We start from the raw sequence: 14,885 nt of genomic DNA on the forward strand, positions 1-14,885 counted from the left end.
TACACATCTCTGACAAAAGACTGACATGCAATTCTCTACAGCTTCCTTTCCTGCCATCTGGTCGCTTGTGGGCCATGTGTCTGCTCTCCATGCCAGCATAAATGGCATGGCCTTTTCTCTCTTCCATTCTCTGCTTCTGGGTAACAGCTGAGGTTTCATAGCTTGCCTGCTCTGCAGTTACTCTTTTACCCTTTAATAAAAACACTTGTTTGTGTTTATAAAAAAAGAGTGATACCTAAAATGTACAAAATAAACTCTGAATATTGTAACAATAAGAAAGTAAAGGGGAAGGAATACATCAGTGCATGGCGATGCATGCTTGTAATCCCAGAATTTGTAAAGTTAAGGCAGGAGTATCATTGCAAATTTGAGGTCTGTCTGAATTACATAGTGACTTCAAGGGTACTTTCAGTTATATATTGATTGACTGTCTCAAAAATAAACTAAACATAAAAATCAATAGAAGAATCTGATTAGAATTTTGCTAATGACCTTGATAGACTACCTAACCCAGAAGATATAGAGATAGTAAATAATCCTTGGAGAAGATGCTCCATGGCATTAAGATGTCAATATGTTCAAGGACTCTGAAAATATCAAGGACTGATGAAACTGAGGCATAAGGTCAATTCTCTGGTTAAAAGGAATGCAAAGAGGTCCTGGCATTGTAAAACACACTATACTGGTTTATTACAAAATCAAATCCTCTTTTCCCACATGATCCAGTAGTAATATTACTTTATTTGCTCAAAGAGCCCGGAAAATCATACCCATACAAAAATATACAGTGTTATTTATGGGAACTTTATAATTGCTGTAAGTTAGGAGAAACGGGTGCTTTAAATTATGCCTTGGTAAATGAAGATAAAGTAATATTTTTCATTGAAAAGAAATGAGCTATCAAAACCAAGAAAAGATATGGAGAAATCTTGAGAACCTATTACTGATTAAAAGAAACCAGTCTGAAAAGTTTGCATAATATGCAATTCCAACTTAAAAGATTCTAGAAAAGTCAAAACCATATGGACCATAAAAGGATGAAGACTTGCCAGGGCTTGGGTGGGAAAAAGAATAAATCCAGTGCAAAGGACTGCTCACACATTCAACTCTTATGGTGTTACAATAGTGGCTACAATTGTTCAAACACTTAGAATTTACAGCTGCAGGAGTGAAACTCTATGTGGACTTTCATAGGCTGACTAACTACAAGGCTTGTCCTGTTCTGTAGAGGGATGTTAAAGATGGAGGGAGCTACATTTGAGTGATCCAGAATTTGGCAGGGAAACCTTTGTGTTTTCTACTCAGTGTTTTGCAAATGTAAAACTAATCTGAAAATATATTTCAGTTTTTTAAAAATTGCCTGAGTGAGTTAACAATAATTTGTAGTACATTTTGAAATAATATCATTATTTTCACCTAGAAAAATTCATATTTTAACATGAAAAATTTTTAAATGATGCACTATGTTATCAAAACATTCACAGTGATATTTATATACTGGAATATAGCTTAGTGAGATATTAAGTTGCAAATGTAAGTAAAACCTCAAAACACCAATGAATGAATATTAATTTATAATAACAGAATTCTTTGCATGGCCATAAAATAAAAGAAAAACAATGTAGCATTAGGCTTTTGACCAAACTTTTATGGCATTTATTATTAGAATAATTTAGTTTGTTTTCTTTTGAATTTTATTTGTTTTCTTTGATGTGTCACAGTCTCAATGTAGACCAGGCTGCCCTTAAACCCATAATCCATTAATCCATAAGTGCTTGGATTGCAGACATCTACTACAATGCTTGACTTTTTATGATTATTTCATATATTCTTATAGACATGAAATGAAGTGCCCATGGCTGGTGCTTTTGATAAACAGAAATAACTATGAAGGTTACATTATTATGTGCTAAGCACTCAGTGTTCTAGATATATGATTAAAAATAATATTTTCCCATAATAAACTGTGGGATGACTCATCCCTAACAGGCTTGAGGGCCAGCAGGCCCAAACCAGTAATAAGATACTTCCTGAGAGCCAATCTGGGTCTGCCTAAGGGCCTTAGCAATAGCAGCTGAGACATGATCTGGAGATGACCTGGACTAATGAGAGGCAGCCATGTTACACCAGCTGATGCATATTCATGAGACCTTCCCCCAGGGTGGGGTGGAGGATATATAAGACTTGCCTCTTCCTGAATAAACTGAACTTGTTGTTTTGGCATTCTCCCAGAGTCTGTGTCATTGACTCTGCACCTAGTTGGCTCCCTTCCCCAAAAAGAACAACAGCATAGGACCCTGTCACATCTGGTGCTCAAACAGGGACTGCTTGTCTCCTTTTCCTCGTGCTTGGTGCTGGTTAAACAGCCCCCTTGAGGGGTTGTATTTTGGTGAGTACACCACTCTATGTTGTACATTTTCAGTCCCTTTGGCAGGTAGCACTGGGAACCTCACTTTCTTCTTGTTGTTTGTCTTGTTTGTGAGTCTATCTGTACAGTATGGTGGCACATACTTTTGTTCAGGCTTGCCTGATGTTTCTATATAAGGGCTGGACCCTCAGGAAGTGGAGCCAGTTTGACTATTTTTAGGGTTTTTTTTGGTTGTTGTTGTTTGTTTGTTTGTTTGTGTGTGTTTGTGAATGCATGCACATGCTTGTAGGTTGTAATGCCTGTAGAGGTGGCTCAGCAGTTAAGAATGCCTGCTCCATGAATCTCTTCAGAGAACATGTGGGAACCTGATCTTTAGATGAGAGTTCTGTTCCTGGCCAGAAAAGGGGAAGCAGCCTCAAGAGTATCCCTCCAATTGTTTTTTATGCCGATTTTGTTAGCTATAATCGCTGGCCTAAAGTCCTCCTCTATTGAGGAGGTTATTAAGGCCCACCATAAGCCCTACCAGGAACGATGTAACACCAACTTATCACCTTCATTCCATCCATGACTGATATTTCCTGTCTCTGATAATGAGGAGAGGCATGAGAACAGGTGTAAAGTAAAAGGATGGAAAGAGAGAGGAAATGATTGCAACAGTACCCAAGGCTACACCGGCAGGCCCTCTCTCTGCTCTCCCCATGCCTCTAGTGGCCACACACCCCCACTGCAGTATCCACAGAGTGATTTGCCTGGATGTCTGCCTGCTGAGCCAGTTGCTCTGCATACCTCCCAGCTTTTTCTAGCTATGGTGCCAACATATGCCCAACATAGCATTTCCAGTTAATGTGGGCCCCAGTGCAGCCAACCAGCCATGGATACCTACCCCACTTACAGACTTGTCTTTAGTCCATAAGGCTGCTAATGAATTGGGTCCTGACTTGCCATATTTTGAGCAAGTCCTATGGCAATGGGCAATGCATTTACAGACTTATTATGACTGGTACCATTTGATGAAGGCTGTGGTGGAGCCTGCATTCTTCCTTAATTGGTGTGCTGCCTATGATGACCAGGATGAGGCTCAAGCTCATTTTAATATACAGTACAACATCGCTGTTCCTCTTGAGACGCTTACAGGCCAAGAACCATATGTTAACCTTGTCATATAAGCCCAAATTGGACAACACACTTATTTACCTGCTTTGGGAGACATCATTGCCCTTGGTGCATTGGAGGGATCTCACCATTCAATGGCAACCCCCTGCTCCTCTATTAACCTGGGGGTGAGTATATGCTTGCATTTTTCCCCAGAATACCACCATGCCAATATGGATACCACCCAGAGATGTGTGTCCTGCAATAGATCAAGAGGCATTGGCCAAAGAAGCTTCAGGCGGTAAAATATGATTTGCTCCACTACTGTGACATTAGTAAATGTCATAACATTACTGTCATGTAACCCTAGATATTAAGCAATTGCATTACCCTGTACAAGGTGTCTAATGCATCATCAGAAAGACTTTGATTGGCACAGTTTATATAAATATGACTATGGTCCCATCTATGTTCTTGAAACTGAAGTTTTTACCAATCCTTCTGTTCAAATGTCTGTAATGGGTTCACCAACTGAAGGCAGCCACAAAGGCAACCCTACAGGTTTTATTGGCTCTCAGACACCAAGATCAAAGTATTAGGTTTAAAATGCAGACTGGCTCTCCTAAATCTTCTGTTAGAATAGTTCTGATGATAATAAAATAATTTTAGGAGTTCTGGTTCTTATATATTATTGCAAAAAATAAAGAAAAATAATAAAACATCTGTCACTGAAGATATTTTAAATTGTGATGTTTAAAAGATACTAGCATTTCTCCAACCCAAGATGACTGTTAGACAAGGATAGCTCTCCCGGGTTCTAGGAAATGTTTATGGTGATGGGGAAACACTGTTGAGTTAGAAACACTGTGATGTGAAATATCCTTGGCCCTTTGAACAGAAAGCTTGTAAGAAGGAGTAAGTTGTCTCAGGAGTAGAAGGAAGAAGCATTAGGCTATCATGGAGGGCTTTTGCTATGTTTGGCTCTCACACAATCATTCCTTTGAACAGAATTATCTCTTTCTGGTGAGTTCAAATTTGAATTCCTCAACCACGGTCTTGATCACAGTTGCCAAGCAACTCCAAATTTACTCTATAATATACTATCATCCCTTATCAAATTGAAGGAAACTAGGGCAGAATTTCTTGGGGAAAAAAAAAACCATTCAATTCTCATTCTCTTTCTGGTGTTGCCTTAAATCCAATCCACGGTGTAAGGCTCTTTTTACAAGTCCGGTGAAATATTACATAAACTCTCATCATCATGTGTGATAAATGGGCTTTTAATGGCCACGCATGTGCATATATCTTTTTTAATGGCTCTTCTTTCCTTGAAAGTGACTGTTGTTCCTGTGAAGCCATAGCAGCTGGCTGACTGTGTTACAATGTAGAAGGCGATCGTGCCCCTAATTAAAGGATGCAGTGCCATATACTCTGAAAAATTAGAAATCCTGGGATCTAGTCTCAACTTTGCCACTTCACAGCAGAGAGGATTCATGAACAGCTCTTGAATCCTATTGATCTTCACGTTCTTTGCTTACAAAATGCATATTTATACCCTCTTTCCTATTTGTGCTGAGTTTTAGAGATGAAATATATAAGAACAATATTTTACTGCAACTATAAAAATATTTAGCAATTAATTCCTATTGGTAGTGATAGCCAAAGTAATTGTAAAATAATTTAGAATTGTAGTGATTGTGAGCAGTAATAGCCTTAATTATATGCTAGGGAAAACAAAAGTTCTGCAATCATCTAGGAAAACAAAAATTGACTACAGTCCTGTAAATGGAATACATGTATACTACTGAAGAGATATGAGCATAGCGGATAGTCACTGAGAAGGTTCATAGCATGTATTAGGGAAGCTGGTCCTCCATGCCCAGATGCTTGACCAAACACTATGCTGGATGTGTCTGTGAAGGTGTCTTTTGATAAGCTTAATAAAAAATGATTATTTTACTTTCAATGGCTTGAAGAACGAATTTTATAATTATACTTGTGCAAATGTGATCATCACAATAGCATACTCATCTGGCTGAATTCAGGCACTTTCTCACCTCTCTCTCTCTCTCTCTCTCTCTCTCTCTCTCTCTCTCTCTCTCTCTCTCCTTTTCTTCCTCTCTCCCTCCCTCTCTCCTTTATTTTTCTTTAAACAATATCACCACAAAACATGTTTATACTAACAACAGACTCTCAGTGCCTCACAGCTCAATTAAGGAATAGCAAAAGCATTTGGGAAGCTAAATCCCGAGTAAATCTCAAATACTTGAACTATTTTAGAGAAGACAGGTGAAACATTTGTTAGAATTTTCGTCTATAGCATTATCTAAAAAGAATTTTTTTTTCATGCCGCTCTTGCAGAAGACCTGACTCGGTCTCCCAGCATCCATGTTGTGGGCTCACAAACATACATAACTCCAGTTCTAAGAGATTTGATGTCCTCCTCTAGACTCCACATGTATGTGACATTCACATGCACAGACTTACTTACATACAGACTTACATGTTTACACAAAACAAAAACAAAAACAATAGAATGATGATAGAAAAAATACGATGTTTTTCTAAATCAAACAAAAATAAAAATTAATATTTGGGGTAATGGTTCATGTGGTAAGGTCCCTGGTTCACAAGTATGAGGACCTGAGTTTGAATCCCCAGCATGCATAAAAAATCTGGGTATGTTTGAATGAGTTTATAATCTCATCACTGCCTTTGACAGATATAAGCAGATCTGTCTAAGTATAAGCAGAGCTCATTGGCCCCTTGGCCCACCCGACTCACCCAATCAGTGAGCTTCACATTTTGTGAATGACCCTAACTCAAAAACTATCCTAGAAAATCAATTGTAGACACCCAATATCAACCTCTGGTCCAAATATGCTGGAACACATATATATGCAAACCACCATGTATAATATACCCTCAGGTGCATATACTCGCTAAAAATAAATGTACATACACAAACACACACATACATACACACAGAGGTGGGAGGGAAGAAGGAAGGGAGGAAGGGAGGGAGAGAGAGTACAACAACAACATGGACCACACTGGTGAGGTCTTCTTCATTTGATGGAAATAGAGAGCTTCTTAAGCCTATCTTTAATTTGATGCTGCATATTCTATGGGGGGCGGGGAGGTGGTGACCTCTATGCTCATACCTAGCGATTTGGAATCAGTAAAGGAGTCTCAGCTGACTTCTTTCTATGCAGAAAATCATATTTCAAACAGGTTTTACAGGTTTAAAAAAACAAACAGAAACACATTTATCTAGCTTATGTCAGTGACTTCTCCTAATAGAGACCATTCTTTCCCTTGAGATTTCTGTCTTTACAATCCACTCTTTGTCTGAGTGTATATTTCTTTTCACTGTGGTTTCTTGAGGGACTTATTACTCAGAATATTCATAGATAATTATATACAAAATAAGTACAAAGTTGTTAAGGATAGGAAAACAGTCAATCAGTAGCTCTCTTTCAATTTTCATAGACTCTTTTAGAAGCTATTCCAAAACTAATTAGAGCCTTATATAAATTACATTGTTTTCTACACCAGAGAATTTGGGAGCTTAGTACCCAAATGTAACTAGAGTTTCACATGAATCATATTCAGAAGACCACATATGTTCATGGTGGCATGGCCTAGGTCATGGGACTCACATTGAAAAGGCTTGTTTTGATATGATGTCAGTCATATGGTGATTATTACAATGTGATTACTTACTTGCTACTTAATTCTAGTAAACATTTACAGTCTCTAGATGCTTTATGCTTGTATATGTCAAAAGTGGAATCCATTTTAGCAATGTACATTTTTAGCAAAGGTACTGCAAGATAGTACATTTGAGTCAATTTGTTTTGGGGTGTTTGAAAATCATTATGCAATTCATACTTCAACTACAATGAGATTGAAACTTTTTAAGGCCCTTATTTATAGAAATATGTCCTGGAGCTATGCTAAAGAGAAATTCTCTAAAACAGTTGATTCTTTAACAACTAAGAGCCATTGAGTAAATCTGAGGCCAGAGCTACCTTATTTCAGACAATTGTGAAGTAAAATTTTAATATGTTCTCTAAAGATTGATGATATTCAACAAATATACCAGCATAAAGAAAGAGACAATAAAGTGAGTACATAGGGGCAGGATAGATGGCTCAGTGGGTAAAACTGCTTATTGTGAAGGCAAAGAGACCTAAGTTCAAATCCCCAGAACCACTGTGAAAAGTGAGGTGTAGTGAATGCCTGTGTCTATGACCTCAGTGGAGGGACTGAGGAGAGATAGGAGTAACAAAGACTTGCATGCTTCCAACATAGTTCCAGGCTCAGTGAGAGACCCTGTCTCAAGGGACTGAGATGGAGAGTAATGGAGTAAGACACACTATTCTCCTCTAGCCTCCACTTCCACACATGGCATAATCACTTGCACACATGTAGGTGCATACAACACACACACACACACACACACACACACACACACACACACACACACACACACACCTTACTCACATGCACACATAAATGAGTACATAAAATAAATAAAAAGTAGATAAAACATAAACCTGATTTATAAATCTATGAAATTTTGCGTGTAGACTGAATAATTGTATTACTGCTTGTAAACAAATTATTGTTCTGACTCAACAGTAAAAAAGAAAATAAGTAAGTTTATCTTCTTTGAGTAACATCAGTTTTTTTTAACTACTTTTTCCCCCTAGGAAACAAATTGTCTTAAAGCCAAAAATAAATTTTAATTAAAAAAACAATAGGTGGAAAGGTTTTGTACTTTGAAGTACTTTTAATGATGCTATTGCAAACAAAATGGTGTAATAAATGGAGACTTTGAGTGCCTTAGGATTATTTTTTATCTACCACTGCACAAATATGCTGCCAAGTAGCAACTACACAGGATTGGAGTGAAATTAAATACCTCTGATTGCCATTAGCAATTGTGAAAAATTGTTAGTCTGTCTAGAGGAAACTAATAGACACGATTACAGAAATCAAGTCTTCTTTATCTTATGGAAATCAATAGCCTGGATGTGTCTCTAACAGATAATGAATTAAGGACACATGAGCTGAAGATTAAATAAGCCTTGCTATGTGTTTTGCCTACACCCATCAATTCAATGATACCTGGTCCCAGTCTGTTTCAACCAATAACATATTGCAGCTAACTATCTCTTTAGTTTCATAAAGTAGTTATTTGGACACTACATGAAAGTATAGGGGCAATGTCAGTCTTTGAGTTTATAGGCTTAAGTGCTATAAATTATACAGTAGCAGAAGAGTTAGAGTTAATTTATATATATTTGCAATATATACATGTGTATTTCTATAGGTTTCAAGTAAAAGGTCCATCATTATGGTGCATTGTAGATGATCACATGGACATAAAACAAAACATAACCAGAGTGTATTAGGAAGATTTATGAATGACTGCAGCCTCATGATATCACAAAGCAGATGGGCTGCTACCAGTCCAGTTTCTACACAAAGATATAACTTAAATCCAACAGGAACATGACTCTATTAAAATTTTATGCAACTGTCCTATATGATTAATATATATATACGCCCTAGTATATTTAATTCAGATTGAATTTAATTGAAAATCTTTTATGGCATGCATATTTCATATTGGACAAGACATAGACTAAAACATCACTGTAAAATAGTTCACATTATGAGCAGAATTTCTGGGAGAGAATGGGGAAAGAACACACCTTGCATTCCCCTTTGAAGGTATCCAATAACAGAAGATTGATACTGCAGGGAGCTGCATGGTTCCATTTCTAAGGTGGTTTAGAGTGGGTTTCCAGTAAGCTTCTTAGGGCAGTAAGCAGATCCTAGTTCTGCAATTACCCAGGGAGAGTGAGGCCTCACAGACTCTGATGGTGACAAAAGTTTTATACTGAGCCAGTTCAGGATTGCTTCTCTGATATTGGGAGTCATTAGATTTAAAAGGTAAAAACCTCTATATCAACTTATAACTCTTAAGTAAGAATACTTTTGCACTAAAATCCAAGCACTAAGTGTAGTACAAACAAAGGGAGAAAAAGATTAAAAGCTGTATTTTCAGTTTAGAGTCTATTGTTTGGCAGCCTGACACTAGCTTGGCAAATTTGAATTTCTGTGGCATGGTGATCTGTGGGTCTAGCCAGGGCAATGGTAGGGGCAGATTGTTTCCTAATGGCCTCAGGTAACTTATGTAGGTGCCTGTGAAGACTGAAGATGTGTCATGTTGCATCTCAGTGAGAGGAGTAGAGAAATGGGTCTATCTTTAGTTTCAAGTTATCTGTGACCCCAGCGTCAGCTCTCTCAGTTTCCAAAGGTGCCAGAGGCATCTTTCCCTCACCCAAACCACTACATGTCAGATTTGGGGGCTACCACGCAGGCCCAGAACCAGTGCTTATGACTTGGCCCAGCCTAACACCCACCTTATCCATGAATTGTTATAGCATGCAAAGAGGATGAACCTATAGATCCAAAACAGTAGGATTTCCACAACATAAGGCAACTACGAGATGTACACGAGGAGCCCCAGTGAGAGACAAGTATTGGTGGTATAGCAGATTCATTGGCCTCGAGTGAGACCAAAGACTTGTGGCAATGAACACCTACAAGTAAAGATGAATAGACTAAACGGCAAACTGTGTGTCACAATGGGCCATATTACTGCTTCCAAGACCAGATTCTTCTTTTCTTTCTTTTCGTTTATTTGTTTTTGTTTTTATTTTGTTTCTTTGTTTTGTTCGGTTTTTGGTTTTTCTTTTAAATTTGGTTTTGATTTTGGGGGAGGTTACAAGGGTGGAAGGTGGATGTGAGGAGACAGGGACATAAGTAGGATCAGAATGCATGATATAAAAATCCACAAAGAATCAATAAAAGTTAAAAAAAGAAGTTATCTGTAAAAGTTCCACAATTTTATCTCACTCCTCTGCTCAGCACAATGGAGAAGGCGCAGTATGCCTTTCACATTTAGTGTTGTTCAGATACCAGTGGCAGAAATGCCTTTGATTGCTTCAATGAGTACAATGAAATAAGCAAATAAAAACAAATCAGAATAGAGGCCTGAGCAGAGTGGCACAGCAAACACCATTGCCCTATGCAAGTGTTATATATGATTTTGAAGACATCCAAAACCCTGAGGACCCAGTTGTCACAAAGTCTTACTTGCTGTCACTGATGAATCAATCTTTACTGACTCAGTAGAGGAGAGTCACATGCCTCCACAATGGGAAGTGGTCTGGCCTTAATGGAAGGCAGAAACAACTGTCAGTCACTACCACACAAAGACCAACATCATCATAAAAACTCCCCATAAACACCATGCTGAGAAACTAATGGTGTGTGCACGGAAACGTTTTACATCTCATGAGCACTAGAGGTATTATTTTCAGTGCCACTGACCTGTATTTGCTAGGATGATGGCTGTCCATCATCTCCAATTATTTGGAATGTTGATGCAAGATATAGTAGAAAAATGTTATCCACATGTGGCCTCTGGCAAACTTTCTGCAAACTCCATTCAGTAGAAAAAAAAACTGAGAGGAGAGACTATGGACATCAAATGATCCATAGCCCTCAGGTACAGGTATAATCTTATCCTTTATAATATTTGGCAGAATATTTTAGGGTGAATGGCTAACTAGAAAATCATGACCAAATTCACAGTATAGCTTTCCATGGCTGTCTGCAATGACATAAATTATCCATGCCTGCCATGCTGGTTTGAATGTCAGTGGCCCTTATAGGCTCACAGTACTTGGTACCCATAAGGTGGAAGAGTTGAGAGGTATGGCTTTGTTGAAGGAATTGTGGCACTGGAAATTGAGCCTTTAAGGCTCTGAAGCCCACACAGTTCCCAGTTAATTCTCTGAGCCTCATGCTTGTGGATCCCATGTAAGATCTCAGCTACTACTCCAGCACCTCACCTGTCTGCCTGCTACCATGATTTACACCATGATAATCATGGACTCTAATGCTCTAGAACCATGATCCCTAAACATGATGCTTTCTTTTATAAGTTACCTTGGTCATGGTGTTGTTACAGCAATAGAAAAGTGACTAAGACATAATTATTACCAGAGAGTGGGCTAGCGCTGTGGCAGGCATGACCATGATAGGTTCTAGAGAAATGTGGATGACACTAAGACTGTGTACTAGAAAAAAAAAATTGAACACAATACATAAGTGCCTTCCCAGAACAAGAATGGAAGATGGTAGTGATGAGAGCCATGCGTACTATTAAGGCCCCATTGAAAAGGTTTCAGAGGAGAACTAGCAACTGATCTAGAGTCCATTCATATGGTAACATTCACATAATACTTTGGCAAACAACACGGCTGATTTTTACCCTTGTCCTAAGTATGTGCCAGAGGAGGTTTGGACTAATTTTGTTGGTGGAGGAAATTTCAAGATAGTCTAATATTGACTCAGTTATTAATGATCACAATTGTGCAGGTCTATAATGAAAAAAGAGCACGTAGGGCAAAAAGAAATACAAATTGTAAGGTTTGAAGAGAAAAAGGACAGCAGAAAAATGTGATGTTGGAGTCATGTTTAGTGCTTAAAAGAGACAAGGAGAAAAAGAATAAAGGGAATGATGCCCTCAGAGCAAGACCCCACCTAGGTAATCCTACAACCTGTGCAGAGAAAAGGCCTAAGAAATTCTCATTGAACAAAGAATAACAGCAAATCAAAGCATATACAAATGAGATTGAAGGGGGAGGCAGGTGCCATCCTGAGCAGGCAACAGAACTTGGCAGCATTGGTCTATGTGGTTCTGGCTTTAGAGTCATGAAGGATACAGGAGTAAAGGGACTGTGGAAATTTCCTCTGCTGTTAAGGAAAGCCCCTGAGGCCAGGCATGTGGCAGGAGGGTCCCTGTATGGAGGTCATAATTCCTAACTTTATTTTGAAATGTAGCCTTATACCCAGAGAAAAGTGCAGTTATCATTTCTTATCAAAGAAATTCTCTGTACTATAAACAGAGATGATTACATTGGATCTTGTGGAGCTTAGCCCCAGCAGATATATCTACCACACAATTCCTTCAATTAAAGCTCAGGGAAAATTTTTGTTTTTAAAGGAGGGGAAATAGATTGTAAGAGCCAGAGGACCAGGAAGTCTGCTGTGAGATTGTGTCTCCTAGAAATGACAGGGGAGTTATACCCATGATACCTCAACAGTATGGCTGCTTAAGCAAGATTTGACCAATAACAACATCAAAATAAATGTTAACACAGAAGGGTGAAATCTCAAGGAATCCCTTCCCTAGACAAAGAACTATAGGCTAATTACCGCTGAGAGAGGAAGAATTAGCCTCTCTTAAGGGCGAGGTCCCAAATTGGTTATCTAACACGAAGTGGTCAGCCCTGAAATTATATATACACAAGTCACAGTAAATAGACTCAACAGGTTATAATTATATATTTATGAATACACACACACATATATGTATATGTATATATATATGTATATATATTTACAAATAAACCATCAATCTGAGTGGGAAGGGAACATGGGAGGGTTGTAGAGAGGTCGCATGGGAGTTTTGGGAGAAAGGACAGAAAAAGTGGGAAATGCTCTAAGTATTTTTTAATTTAAAAATTTCATGAAAAGTTCCATATTCAAATCAATATATAGAAATATCCTATAAAATGGTAGTACTTCTCGGGGCTGGGAGATGGCTCCATCATTAAAGCCCTTCATGTGTAAGCTTGAATACTTGAGAATATGAGTTTGCATCCCTGCAACCTGTATAAAGTCTTTGTATGGCAGTGGATGCTTGTAACACTAGGATTGGGGGAGGTAAAGTGGCAGAGACAGACAGATCCCCAGAAACTACTGGCCTACCAGACTTGCTAATTGGACAGCTTTGGGTTCAGAGAAAGATATTGCTTCCAAAAACATGGTAGGGCACAATAGGAGAAAACAACTGACTTCAACTTCTGTCCTCATAATGCAGTGCAGAATGCTCCCTTACATGCATGCATGTCCAATATACACATGTGTACAACACAAATATATAAACATCCTTTCTTGAAATAGTGGCACTACTTAAAGAACAGAAATAGAATAAAGTATAATGACACTTGCAGCATTCAGGCACTTTTCTTTGTTGGTGCCCACCCTACCCCTCATATGTCAAAGGGATGTGCCTTTATCCCATTCGGTGGGAAGAAAAAAAAAGAAGAAAAAGAAAAAGAATCACTTTAATGTAGACATGCTTTTCTAAGAGCCTCCAGATGTCCTTAAGACATTCCTCTTGAAGTTATTTCACTTACCAAAATGCATCTTCAAAGAGCTCATTGAGTTATTTAAGGGATCCCAGAGCCCTGGTGTGTAGATGATGGCAAAGAATCAGTACCAAAACTCATCACTTTAGTAATCAACATTTTACAGCTTCTTTGAATTGTTCACCCATAATCTTTAAAGTCACTCTGGACTATTTAGCTATGTAGGGAGATACTTTGTGTTCACACAGGCAAAATAGCCAATTTGATCATTAACTTGCAGAGAAGTATGTTTTATTTTCTAATCTTAACTATTATGCTGCGGGATGTTATTCTGTATGCTGTGAATATGTGTTGCTCTGATTGGTTGATAAATAAAACACTGATTGGCCAGTAGCCAGGCAGGAAGTAGAAGAAGGATAAGCAGACCAGGAGAATTCTGGGAAGAGGAAGGCTGAGTCAGGAGTCGCCAGCCAGACACAGAGGAAGCAAGATGTGAAGGCAGAACTGAGAAAAGGTACCAAGACACATGGCAAAACATAGATAAGAATTATGGGTTAATTTAAGTGTAAGAACTAGTCAGTAATAAGTCTGAGCTAATGGCCATACAGTTCATAGTTAATATAAGCCTCAGTGTGTTTACTTGGATCTGAGTGGCTGTTGACTGGGCAGGACACAGGAAAACTTCCAGCCACACTATTAGGGCTATTTTCTAATGTTACTGGTGGTCAGTGGTTTCCACCAGGAGACTGCATACAACAGCTATTTGGTTTTTTTTTGTTAATTTCTGACAAATTCCTAAATAAACAAATATATATCTGCTATCCCTAAATGAATCCTAATCTCTTATATTTAATACATAATATTCATAAATTAATGGCTATAAAGACATGTATAAATTATAAACTTGCACACTAAAGCCAGGAAGAGAAGATAAGAAGGGAAGGAGGGATGGAGGGACAAAGAAGAGGGATGAGAGGAAGGAGGAGGGAGAAGAAGGAAGGAAAGAAAGCAAATTGTGTGTGTTTTCTTTGGTCAAATACAAATGACTGAGCAGTTGTAAAATCTTGGATGTTTATAGAAAAAGATGAAATACATGTGCAGAGTTCAATAACACTGAAGAAAAAGCAACAACTTTGAAAAACATCATCACCTGCCAGGGCCAAAAGTCCATGCATCTCCCT

This window comes from Peromyscus eremicus, chromosome 17 (genome assembly GCF_949786415.1).
Source record: "Peromyscus eremicus chromosome 17, PerEre_H2_v1, whole genome shotgun sequence".
Lineage (NCBI taxonomy): Eukaryota > Metazoa > Chordata > Mammalia > Rodentia > Cricetidae > Peromyscus > Peromyscus eremicus.